Source organism: Hemicordylus capensis, chromosome 1, assembly GCF_027244095.1.
Source record: "Hemicordylus capensis ecotype Gifberg chromosome 1, rHemCap1.1.pri, whole genome shotgun sequence".
Classification (NCBI taxonomy): Eukaryota; Metazoa; Chordata; class Lepidosauria; order Squamata; family Cordylidae; genus Hemicordylus; species Hemicordylus capensis.
The window spans coordinates 322,433,126-322,446,619 of NC_069657.1; the positions used below are offsets into that span (position 1 = coordinate 322,433,126).

A 13,494-nucleotide genomic window follows, 5' to 3' on the forward strand; every position below is an offset into this window, starting at 1 on the left:
ATCCAAGCAAGACGGAGGTGCTCATTGTTGGGGGTCATAATCTGCAAAACAGGATAGAACTTCCTGTTCTGGATGAGGTTGTAGTCCCCCAGAAAGAACAGGTTCATAGCTTGGGAGTTCTCTTGGACCTGGGTCTCACACTGGTGCCTCAGCTTAAGGCTGTGGTCAGGAGCCTCTTCTTTTTTTTTAACCAGCTGTGACTAATTTGACGCCGCCTGTTCCTGAGAAGAATGACCTGAAAACAGTGGTACAGCAGCTGGTAACCTCCAGGTTGGATTACTGCAATGCACTTTATGTAGGGCTGCCTTTGTACATAGCTTGGAAAGTCCAGTTAATCCAAAATGTGGCACCCAGATTGGTCTCTGGGGTATCCCGGAGAGATCACATTATGCCTGTTCTTAAACAGTTGCACTGGTTGCCAATATGTTTCCTGGCAAAGTACAAAGTGCTGGTTATTACCTTTAAAGCCGAATGGCTGAGGTCCGGGTTACCTTAGAGAGTGCCTTTCTCTACAAGATCCCAACTGCTGAATAAGATCATTAGGAGGGGTCCGTCTTCGGGTGCCACCAGTTCAGCTGGTGGCGACCTGCAATCGAGCCTTCTCAGTTGTCACCCCTAGGTTGTGGAACATGCTCCCATGGATATGAGAGGATTATCTTCCTTGGATGCCTTCAGGACAGCCCCAAGCACCCATCTTTTTAGCCTGGTTTTTTAATGATGTCTAGTTTTTAATTTTAATCTGGTTAAATGTTTTTTATTTTAATGTAAATTGCCCTAAACTGCTTTAGGAAGGGAGATAAGTAAGTAAGTAAATATTAAAAGATAGCATAAGTAAGTAAGTACATTAAAAGATAGCAAAAATTAAGTTCTTACCCAGCACTTTAGCAACTCACCCAGTTCTGCGTTCATTATACCTAAAGGTGTCTCCCATAATTAGTTTCTCCTGTTTGGGGTAGTATGTCTGTTATTTCTTCAAAAATTATCTTATTGCTGATAATTTATTGCAATCTTTTTAAAATTACCTGCAGAATTAGGTGTGGTTATACCTAAATCAAGTATTAGGTTATGCCTAATATCAAGTATACCTTCTCAAGGAGGAGAGCTGGTCTTCTAGTAGTAGGAATGAATGAATGAATGAATGAATGAATGAATGAATAAGTAAATGAATAGCTTTATTATTACGATCATTGATCAAAAGTACATACAAACAAATACTACATTCAGATAAGAATTCAGTCATACAGAGTACACCAACACAGAAGCCTCTTGTAGCGGCATCTAGGAAGTAGGCTAGAAGCTAGCTGGTGGAGGATCTTAACAGCAGCCGTACAAAATTTGGCAACGTTGTAGGTGATAGAAGGGTTACTATCTGCAAGTGTGGTGTAAAATTCAACAGTTCAGCTGGAAAATGTGATAGCAGGGGAGAAATAAGTTTATGCCAACTTTCACTATTTAAAAAAAAGCAAAACAACAGCTCATGGTGGACAGATTTGTCCTCACCTAAGCCACAAGGACAAATTCGACTGGCCAAAGGAATTCACCTTTCAGATAAAACTGCTGATGGTAGGGCATCGTATATTGCTCTGAGAAACACCCTGTGATGGCTTGGTAAAGAAAGTGATAGTAGGTATGGATTTTGCACCAATAATTGAGGATTAAAATCCATGCTTTTGTTTCTACCCTCTGGACGCCCATTTCCAAACTCCACGCAGTGTTGGAAATATACCAAGGGGCCCTAAATACTGCTCTAATAAACTTAGATTGAATGATCTCCAATTGCCTGTAATTAGAGTAGGGGCCTAGTTGTGCACATATAAGAGTTGGGCCAATTTTAGCAGTAAATAGCTTTAACACTGCAGGTATAACCTCTCCACCTCTGCTGCGAAATAATCTTAATGTTGCCAGTGCGCTCCTTTGTGCCTGTGGGCCTTCCATGACCTAGTGGCATGAAAAACACACCCAAATATTTAAAACTATTGACCTGCTCTATACGATTACCTTCTATATACCAATTAAGTCTCTTGGGCCTCTTGGCAAAAACCATCACTTTGGATTTCAGGAAATTAATTACCACATGATTGTCCTTGCAATAATTAGCCAGAAGTCTAAGCGCTCTCCTAAGGCCCACTGGAGTTTGTGAGATGATGATAATGTCATCTGCATAGAGGAAGATTGGGATAGCTGCTCCCGCAATAGTTGGGAGATGTAGTGCTGGATCGGAGATATTATTGGCTAATGTATTTATGTAAAGATTGAACAGGGAGGGTGCCAAAATGCACCCTTGTTTAACTCCTTTGCTGGTAGTTATTAGATGTGAAAGTGAGCCTTAAGGATTACATCTCACTCTTACACTGGTATTCTTGTAGTTTCCAAATGAGAAAAAGTAATCACTTATCAATATTAGTGTCCCTGAGTTTTCCCCAGAGGCCTATCCTTAAGACTTAATCAAAAGCTGCTTTAAAAACTACAAAGGCCACAAACAAGTAGGACTAGGGTTTGTTGCTGTATTTCTCAATCAGATGGCGTAATACCAGGGCCTGGTTCATTGCTGAGCACCCTGTTCTAAAACCAGCCTCAAGTACCTTCATTCTCCATCCAATCTTGCAACTTCCAATCTAAATGCCTCGAGTAAAGCTTACTCACAACACTCAACAAGCTAATTTGGCTAGTAGTAGGCATGAATTGTTACCCTTGCTAATCAGGGTCCACCCTGGTTTTCATTTGAATGGGAGACTACATGTGAGCACTGTAAGATATCCCCCTTAGGGGATAGGGCCGCTCTGGGAAGAGCATCTGCATGCTTGCATGCAGAAGGTTCCAAGTTTCCTCCTGGCATCTCCGAGATAAGGTTGAGAGAGACTCCTGCCTGTAATCTTGAAGAAGCAGCTGCCAGTCTGTGTAGACATTGGACCAATGGTCTGACTTGGTACAAGGCAGTTTCCTATGTTCCTAAGTATTTTCCATCGAATCTCTTCCAGCGTTTATCATCTATAATAGCCAAGCTGGATGAAATCAAGATCTTATGGAACAAGTTTACCTCTACCCAAGGCTACTTTAAGTCTACCTTAACCAAGGAGACTGCCTTAAGGATGGAGTCTGTGCCTCATGGAGTTGCTACTAATTGGGGAGTTGCTATTAATCAGGAGTTTTCTTCAACACATATTACAAGAGTGAAAGAAACTCCTGTTGTCCTGGTGGCTGGCACCTCTAAAATTTATCAGACAACACAAATTTTGCTTACTGTCTACGTAAATTCTGTTAATATACATTGTTGGAATTCAAAAAATAATATCAGGAAATCGTTAGCACAGTTTCTCAACTACCATAATAGTTCGGTTGACTTATAATCATATATTCAACAGCCAACATGTAACTCTTGTGTTTTGAAGCTGTTGCTCTCCTTCGAAAGTTTGCTTGTTCCTCTGTCTCTGGTTCGTATGCGTTATTATTTGTCACTTCAGAATATATCCTGGGAGAGTGTTTACTGATCTCCAGCCCGATTATCCAGACGCAAATTACTACTCTACAGTAAAGAAGCTTGTAAGAGCCCGTAGTAAGGTGGACTCTCTCAAAGTATCTGAGAAACAGACACAAACAGATAAGGAGAAGCATGGATGTGAAACTGAGATGCAAACATCTTTTTGTGAAGAGATAAGTGAAGTTGCTGAAAGTTTTAATCTGTGCTCAAAGGGCTTTGATGACTCCCTTCTTATTACTATTTCTCAGACTGAGCAATCTTTTGCTTCTATGAGTAATTTAACTTCCTCTTTGTTTGACACTCGAAGAGACTTAGAGAGCTGTAATAGTATGTCTAACAATAATAATGCTGGAAGCCTGACCAATTTGGACATTTCAGTAGAAATAAGGGAGGACCATCCACACTCTGACATCTGCATTAATCAGAGAAAAGGATGCCAAGCCCCAGATTCAGAAGACTAAGGAAACCTATACACAGACTCCTTATATAGCTATTCCTCAGGATCCCCTTAGAAGTCTATTTAAATGGTCATTTTGGACAGACTCACATTTTGACAAGTTGGATGCTTTATTATCACCTCTTCAGCTTGTGGATTCCTCGATTTCTAGGGTCTTGACAGCTTACCCTTCACCTATGCCTACATACAATATGCCAGAGAACAAGTCGTTGGAACTTCTGCAGTCCCAGATGGATCATTCCTTTCATGGAAGTTCTGTGTTATTTCAAATAACTGCTGGGCTGGATTTGATAGACTGTCACTGTGCTGACAATCTTACATCTGATGTGCTGGATTTGGGAGGGCTGGACCCACAGGTCAATTTTATCAATTAACAATTATCTGGTAATAATTACCAACAGCAATAATGATCACTGCTCTCATGGAATGTAAGAGGGTGGTCTGTGAATTTTTTAGACTGTGATTTTTAAAATTTTATTTCTTCTTTTGATATTATATTTCTTCAGGAGACTTGGATGACTGCTGAATTTCAAATTCCCAATTATTGTTCTTTTATGACATCAGCTGTCTCGAGCCCTAAAGGTGGTAGACCAATAGGGGGTCTTGGGTTATTTCTCTCTTCTTTTTTGGAGGTGCAGGTTGAGAAATTACCTTTCTCACACAGATGGGTTATGGCTGTGTTGATAACCAATAAGAATTTCACATTACTGTGCGTTAATTTATATTTGCCCCTTCATTATCTTTATGTGGAAATTGAACAACAATGCGAGGAAGTGGAAGCCTATATTTTGCAGTTTTGGATTATCCAACTGCTTCCTTGATTATCAGAGGGGATTGTAATGCGAGATTGGGGCTGGATGATGCTTCATTGTATGAAAAGTTCTCTTTATGGCCTCCCTCATGAAGTACAAACTCTTGTCTCTCCATACGTCTCTCCCTAGACCCAATTGGAAATTTTGCAGGGTTATGTTTGGTTCAGATGGCCTGTAATTTAGATCTAGTCATCCTGAACAGAGCTGCTCCTGGGGATTGCCTGAGCCAGTTTACTTTCTGTTCGGATGTTAAATTCTGTATTATTGACTATTTTGTGGTTACTTGTGACTTAGTTATGAAGATAGAGGATTTCAGGGTTATAATTAGACCTGAAAGTGACCATTATCCACTTACTCTGATTTGTAAATTTATAGACCACTGCCACGGAACTTCTAACTCTTTATCTTTAAGTTCTTCTGCTTGCTCTGGGCTGATTAGAGTAAAATGGAATAAACAGTCTGAGCAAGCTGTTTGTGGATGGCTTAATTCTAATGCCGGAATAGAGACACGTGCTAGAATTTTGTGTGATCAAGGTGTTCCTTCGATTCTCCCTGCCTATGATGTGCTTGTACAACGCTTGAAACCATTTTTGACTAGAACATGTCATATTTGTCCTTCTCGTAGACCTAGACACCTTAAAAAATGGTTTGATCAGGATTGTATAGTGGCAAAAAGGAATCAGGTCTCTTTTTCTGTTCAGTTAAAAAATAATCCGACCCTGTTGTTGATGTCGAAATTGGAACTAGCTAACAAGAAGAGAGCCTATAAGGCACTCTTGAGGAGCAAGAAAAAAGCTGCCATGCAGGAAAATTGGCTATTGCTCCTTATTCTTAACTGTATTAAGGACTCAGTGGGGTTTTGGAGGCTAATTTCTGCCTCTGCCAGTTCCTTCAATAACAGGGATTCTTTGATCCCAGCAGAAATCTGTCTCACTTTGTGTGTTTATATACTGATCAGAGTGCACATTTTTGCTTGGATCTATCTTTAGGAGATTTGTCTCAGTGGCCTGCTGTATCTCCTCAAGAGATCAAGCAACTGATTTCTCAACTTAAAGGCGGGAAAGCCCCAGGAAATGACTTTATTCCCCGTGATCCTTGAAGGCTCACGTTGATTGGTGGGCTCCTGTGCTGGCTGCTTTATTCACCTATATTGATCAGACGACCCACATCCCAAAGTACTGGGGTATGGCTATTGTTGCCCCAATTTTCAAGAAAGGGAAAAGAAGATCCATCTAACTACAGACCAATAAGTCTCTTAAATATAATAAGCAAATTATATGCGAAACATCTATGTATAAAATTATGTTCCTGTCTGGACCAGGAAGGCTTATTAGAAGATGAGCAAGCCGGCTTTAGACAGGGCAGATCAGTTATAGAGCATTGCCTAATCCTGCAACATCTTATTGAAAAGTATATTTCCTTGGGTACACAATTGCTTTTTGCTGCATTTGTTGACTTCCGTTCAGCCTTTGATTCTATTTCTAAAAATTTATTGTGGGCAAAATTGGTTAATACGACAATTGATAAGCGGCTCTTTTTATAAATGACATGAGAACTCTTTGTGTGCGTTTGAACTCTACTGGTCACTTATCTAAAGTAATTCCAACTACAAAAGGTGTGACACAAGGGTGTATACTTGCACCTTTTTTGTTTAATTTTTATGTAAATGATTTAATTAAACATTTTCAGAAAATGGATACTTTTGCCCCTATATTAGCGAGCAGAAGGCTGCTATTATTGATGTATGCTGATGATGCAGTGATTCTTTCCCAAACGAGATCAGGCCATACGATAGCTCTGGGGGCTCTGGATACACATTGTCAGGACGATCATTTGGTCATCAATTATTCCAAAATAAAAGTAGTTTGCTTTAACAATAAGAGTTTGGACTGTTGGGGGACATCAAGTTGAGCAAGTAAAGCAAATCAAATATTTTGGTGTGATATTTCAGTATAACAATAGGCAACGCATCCATGCTAGAATGGTTTCTGATTTGGCTCAACGAAGCGTAATTGCTGTTCTGAGATTTCACTATGCACAGGGCAGCAGATATATTCCTGCTGCCATTAAACTGTTCCTTGCTAAAACTGTACCACAACTTTTGTATGGAGTTCATTTGGGCCCCTTTGATACTTTTAAGCCCCTAGAGCAGTTGAGTCGGGCTTTCTAAGGATGCTTTTTGGTACACCTAGATGCACCCCTAATGTTGTGTACACCTAGATGCACCCCAATGGGTTGTGGAGGACTGAGACCAGAGCTTGGTTGCAGATTATTTTCTACTGGCTGAAGCTTCACCTTCGGCCAGTGGGACTTGTGCCTGGGTTTCTTTCAGCTACACCCCAGCCTGCTTGGCTGGTGACAATTACGGATAAACTTTCCCGTATTGGCCTGGATCCTGAGTTTTTATTAGAAACTGACCTAGTGAATGCCAAAAAATTAGTACGTCAGCGTCTAAATGATATGGAGCTGCAGAACAAGTCGGTTTGTTTGCTGGCATTTTACAATCAGTTTAAGGCCAGGGTATGTTTGTTTGTGGCTTCATATTTACCCGCCATAACTGTCAGAATGTTCTGCTGGGCTTTTTCAAGAGCACTTTTTAATGCCTTCCCTTCAGCTATATTAATGGGGAGATTTCGACATCTACCCCTGGAGGCTCGCTTGTGCCCTTGTGGTTCGGGCGAACCTGAATCAATCGTTCATATTTTATTACACTGTAGATTCTATAGTAATATTAGATATCACTTGATTTTTCCACTTCTTTCTAGGCTTCAAAGTCAATCGGATGATTTGCTGGTGAAGTTGGCTTCCCCCACTCATCTCACAACTAGTCAGGCCTTTGGGAGGGACAATGAAGTAAGTTGCCCTGGACCTCACAGAAGGAAGGGATCACATCGAATAGACAAACAGTATTGTTTCAATATTTGAAATAATCATATCCTTTCCCCTCCAAGGCAGTAATGTTGATGATTGAAATGTAACTCTGGGTCCAGGAATAATTTCAGTACTTTAGCTTTGCCTTATGCTCCTGTTGCTCCTTTCCCTCCTCTTCTGCTGTACATCTGCAGGGAAACCAATAACTTGGCTGGATGGAGTCATCACATCGGTGTTGCCAAGTTTTTCTTCCAAAACCCCACTAACTTTAGGATCCCATTCCACAGTGGGGAAATCACCAAACTTTGCAAAGTTTTGCTTTCAGTAATACCACATACATTTCTGCTATGAATTAATTAATTTAAACATTCCCTAGGAACACAAAATATAGTGGTAGCTGGTACATTACCAATTAGATTTCAAGTAAAAGTGGAATTATCAACTCCTTAGCACCTCCAGATCAGTAAACCCAGTAATTGGTTGTCTCCTCTCTTTGCCTTTGCTGGGAGGCATCAAATGACAAGGCCAGAGAGTCTAAGAGAACATAGCCATTTTGGATGGGGTAGAGGAGCAATTTTCAACATGCTTTGCACCTCCATCGGTCTACTGTGTCTGGTCACTAGCCTAACTCACTGCTCCATTAGCAGATAAGCAGGCAGCTGCCTGGCTCTACCCTCTCAACCCAGTGGTGAGGTATTGGCTCTGCTGCCATGCTGCTCTTCCTTCTTGCACTTGTCCCTCTGCAAGGCAGGGGGCGAGAAACAGAACAGATGAAAGTATGAGGTCTTGCTCTGTAGGGATGTGCACGGAACCAGGTGGGGGTGGCTCGAGGGGGTCTTACTTTAAGGGTGGGTGAGGGTGCACATGCCCCTCCCCCTGCTTCCCCCCCACCAGTGCTCAGTTTTGGTAAAATGCTTTGGGGCAGCAGTGTACCTCCCAGCTGCCCCTTCCTCCTCTTCAGCCGGAAGTGGCCAGAAGTATTGAGTGCACGAGCGCATGTCGTGATCGCATGTATGCATGTCCTCCATGTCCGACCAAAGAGGAGGGAGGGGCGGCAGGGAGGTACACTGCTGCCCCAAAGAGTTTTACCAAAACCAAGCGCTGGTGGGGGGGAAGCAGGGGGAGGGATGTGCACCTTCTCCCACCCTTAAAGCGAGACGGTCCCCCCACCTTCGAACCTCGAACCCACCCAGTGTTCGAACCTGTTTGGAGGCCCATAAAAGGGCCTCTGAACAGGTTCGTGCACGTCCCTACTGCTCTGTATCTTGCCCTCTCTTTTTTCAAAAGGCAAGGAGCAGGATGAATGGGTGGAGGAAGGGTAATGGAGAGTGGTAATGTGAGCTGGGGATGTTGGGGTTTGTGATTATTTAGCAAAGCACCAAGGAAGCTACCACTCCAGTTACAGAGTGCAGAGTTTAGTTGTTGCAGCTGTTTACAGTAACACACATGGAGATCACTGTAGATTCTAAGTTACTTAACTAGTCTATTGGTGAAGTACATTTCCTTTCCTACATTTGAGGTAGGAAAGACCTATCTTATCTATCAGCTACATAATGAATAGGTAGGGAGAGAGAGAAGTTTATATCTTCTCTCTAGGAGGAAAGGAAGAGGACTGACTCACTACAAGAAGTACCTGAGGAGTCAAGGCAGGGATCATACAGTAGATGCAAGCAGGGACAGGTAAGGAGTAGGGATGTGCACAAATATCTTCAGCGCCGACGGGGATTGTACTTTAAGGGTGGGGGAGGGTGTACTCACCCCTCCCGCCGCATTTCCCCGCCTGGCGCTCTGTTATTTTTAAGCCCCTTGGGGCGTCAGTGTTCCTCCCTGCCGCCCCGTTTCCCCCATCAGCCGGAAGTGGCCAGAAGTAGCAAGCATGTGTGCACCTGTTGCGTGCACGTGCATACCCATCTGCCGTGCACACGCGCACTATGGGCGCAAGCGCGCTCACTACTTCTGGCCACTTCTGGCCAATGGGTGAAACGGGGCGGCAGGGAGGAATACTGCCACCCAAGGAGTTTAAAAGTAACAGAGCACCGGCGGGGGAAATGTGGCGGGAGGGGTGAGTACACCCTCTCCCGCCCTTAAAGTACTATCCCTGCCAGCGCTGAAACACCGAAACCGCCCCTCAGCACCAAAACGTTTCGGAGTCCTTTATAATGGCCTCTGAAATGTTTTGGGCACATGCCTAGTAAGGAGACCCTCACTAGCTACCTCTACTCCCAATGCCCCTAGTGGTCATTAGGATAATTGGTGCAAAAGGTCGATGCACTGGAACTCCATCTCCAATAGGGGAAACTGGCATGGGATGGGCTTCATTTTCCACTCACCTTTCCTTTATGTTCCTTGATATGGATTGCAAACTGATTGTTCTGTGAGCAAATTAACATTTTGGCCCAACACTCAGCTCAGCTAATCATCATCAGAAGATCCACACAAGCACAATGCTATATGGATGGCAACACCAGTGGTCACTACAACTGTTGTTTCAAGCCTTCCCAGTCTTGTGTCTCCCCAGACTGAGTAGGCTTATGAAGGGGGCAGGTTTTTGTCCATTAAAGCAGCTTGCAAACTATTTGAGTAACCTAGAAACTGCTGACATAATCTGCTACCCAGGTACCTACTTGTAACAATAATAACAACAAATATTTATATACTGCTCTTCAACAAAAGGTTCCAAAGCAGTTTACATAGAGAATTAATTAATGTAATAAAATGGATCCCTGTCCCCAAAGGGCTCACAATCTAAAAAGAAACATGATAGACACCAGCAACCATCACTGGAGGGGTACTGTGCTGGAGGTGGATAGAGCCAGTTACTCTCTCCCTGCTCAATAAAGAGAATCACCATGTTAAAAAGGTGCCTCTTTGCCCCATTAGCAGGGGTAGAACCTAGAGAATCTATTTAAAGCATTCTGGTCAGCTTCTCTTTTCAAACCAGTCCTGTTCCTTGCAAAAATGTGAGAGAATCTTAAGTGATTGGTTTTAGATATATATGGGATACTTGGAAAGGTGTGTGTATGTGGGTGTTTGCACATGAAGATAATTACCCAAATGTTTCAACAAGGGAGCAGGGATGGTAGGGTCCCTGGGTTGCCATAGCCAGCCCCCACAAATCACCTCTTTGGCTGAACACACATGGAGCTGAGATTGCTATTTGTCTATAGATATGGTCTTGCAGATAGTCACTTTCTAGGTCTTTGGGTTTCTGTGGCACATTGGTAGATTCAAGAGGGCAAATGTCACAGAAGGCTGGTAAAATATTTTGCACATATTAAAGTATTTCTGTACTTATCTGCAGTTCAAATATATGTTACAACTGTGCTGCTGGACAGATATAGACAGATGCATAGAGTTTTCAAAAAAAGTGACAGATGATTGTTGTTATAATACTTCATGATTTTTTTAATGTCTTGCTCTTGGTTATTTACAAAACAATCTTCCTGACTTTTCTGTGTATCCATTGCAAGGAGAACAGAGGAAACTTCTGCCCCCCAATAAAGTTAACTTTTCTTTACTGCTGAAGCTCCAGAAAGCAGCACTTATTCGCAGTGAAATCCTCTTTAGTGAATAAGTACCTCCTTTTTCTCCTGAGGATGTAGAAATTTCTTTTTTCATCATTTCTCTAAGTTTCTGCTAATTAAAAAAAAAAAGTACAGCATGATAAAATAGTGCTGCACCCAGACTAACCCTGATTTCCATATGCAGATTTCTCTGCGCTGATAGCCCTGTTCCCCAATCTCTCTCTCTTTCTCTTTCTCTCTGTTTTTTTTTTTTTTTTTAAAGCCCACCTTTATTTTCTCTCTTCTGCATGACGAAGCTAAAATATCTGCCAGGCAGAGATTTGAGGTACTTGCTTCAGGCACGATTGGAGATGTGGGGAAAGAAGGTGGGGAATGCCCCATTAAAGGTCTTAATTGTGCTGCTCGTCTCCTTCCATCCCCGTGCTCTGTGATTAAAGTTCCCCAGGATGAAGGAACTGGGAAGGGAGTCCATAATGGAGCAGCAGCAACAGCCTGCAGTGGAACCAGATGTGCGGGACTTTTGATGATCTTTGACATTAAAAAAATCAGCAGGGAAAACACGTCGACACAAAAGCTGCAACCCAGCAGATACATTTTCTTCATGGCAGCAGTTCCGCCGTGTCTGCCAAGGAGCAACATGCTGTATATTGAATTGGATTTAGGAGGAAAGGAGAGGGGGTTCCTCTGTACAAAGCAGAGATCAGAGGTAAGAAACCTGTTTCATTGCTCATGTTGCTTTTGAATGTGGGTCCCCCCCACCCCCGGCTCAAACGCCAAGAGGAGAACAGACCAAACGTGCCTTTAATATGCTGCATAAAACCTAGAAGTTAATATCCATGGTTTGTCTACATGGCTTGTAAACATTACTTTGCTGGGGATCTTTATGTTCTTTCTTTTTTAATGAATGAATGGATCTGTTAGGAAAACAGGTTTCATCAGTGACATCATGCTTAGTACTAAAAACAAACCTGCCAAGTCTTGCTTATACATATATAACTTGTTTGAATAGCTTGGTCTGTTATAGATTTAGGGCAGTGTGTATTGATTCTATCTTAAATATTAGATATCTTATTAAAATCATAAGGTTTTAAGCATTAGTTTTAGCACAGAAGCTGCAAATGGTGGATAATTAAGTACAGTATTTAGCCTGACTGTTTTGAAGCCAAGGAATAAGGTAATAAATTTTATTGTACTAATCAGACTCAAGATGTTCTCTGTGTTAATTGGGTTAAAAATTGCAGTACTTATTAGAAATTCTAATTTCACAATGCAGCACTGACAATAAGCTCAGCCAGTGAATTATTCACATCTTTAATTTGCTCACTTAATGACAGTGTGCTGTAATCAGAGTGCAGAGAAGGCTTCCTATGCATTATGTATGATGCTCAGGACTTAAATGCAGGACATTATGAAGCTCTCCGTGGTTCGGTAATTAGTTTTCTATGAGGCAGGACTTAGATATTCACAGATAAAGTTCTACAGTTGAAAAGTATTAGGGTTGTAACACAAACTAACAAAAGGAGGAAAATTCAGAAGGAAGATGGAAAACTAGATTTCATTTGCAGACCATTTGCCTAAGTGTTTGAAACAGTCTTACTGAATAAAGTTAAAAAGGGAATAAAAAATAGTCTGGAAAAACAGCTACAAAGGAAGTTTCATCTGACTTGTTCCTTCTTGGAAAAGTTTGTGACTGAAGTTTTGGGTGGTATTTTTTTCCTTTTCCTTTTCTCTCTTTGACTGCTTTTTAAAGTTTTTTGTGTGGGTTTCTTTCTGTAAAAATTCCAGTAAATCATATTTAAACAAGTGTTTGTCATTTGTTTTACTTCCTGTGTAGCATTTGGCACATTGTTGGGAATAACTTCTAGTTTTGTGATAATAGTAATTAAAATGTCAGCTATAGATATGGCTGTGATTCAAAAGCTACCTTATCTGGTCCCAGGTGTTTGGTATATACTCTGGAATTTTTTGACTTCTGCCTCTCACTTTCTTCCCATTTCGTCAGACTGCTTTTCAGATGTACCTAAATTTCAACAGAAGTTTGGCATATGGGTGCTTAATTAAATGATTATAGTTTAATTCAGGTGCGTGGCCATCATTGAACATGGGAAGACTAGCATCCCTTGGCTGCTGCGACCCTGAGCACTTCCAGGTCTCCAGAGGCTGGCCCCTGCTTTCCTCCACAGCTTCAGGTAGCCACTGCCACATCACCTGTCCTGGCTTGTTCACGTGCCATTGGGAGGAGCAGCCATTGAGAGGAGAGATTGTTCGCGCGCCAGAGGGAGAAGCAGCAAGCAGACAAGAATCTTGTCCATCTTGCTGCTGGTGACCACACCCCCTGGACCTCTCCTGAGC

General features: G+C 42.0%; 1 long non-coding RNA gene across 8 annotated transcripts in view; it reads left to right on the forward strand.

Annotated features, from left to right (window-relative positions):
* Positions 1-11,308: 11,308 nt before the first annotated feature.
* The window catches only part of LOC128341280 (uncharacterized), a 563,294-nt gene continuing 561,108 nt past the window's right edge, over positions 11,309-13,494 (forward strand). For 2 of the 8 annotated variants that reach the window (XR_008314307.1, XR_008314311.1), the window contains exon 1: positions 11,310-11,848. This is a non-coding gene — a long non-coding RNA (uncharacterized LOC128341280). Of the gene's footprint in view, positions 11,849-13,494 lie in introns of all 8 variants that reach the window. The other 6 variants (XR_008314302.1, XR_008314303.1, XR_008314304.1 and 3 more) reach the window with 5 other exon arrangements.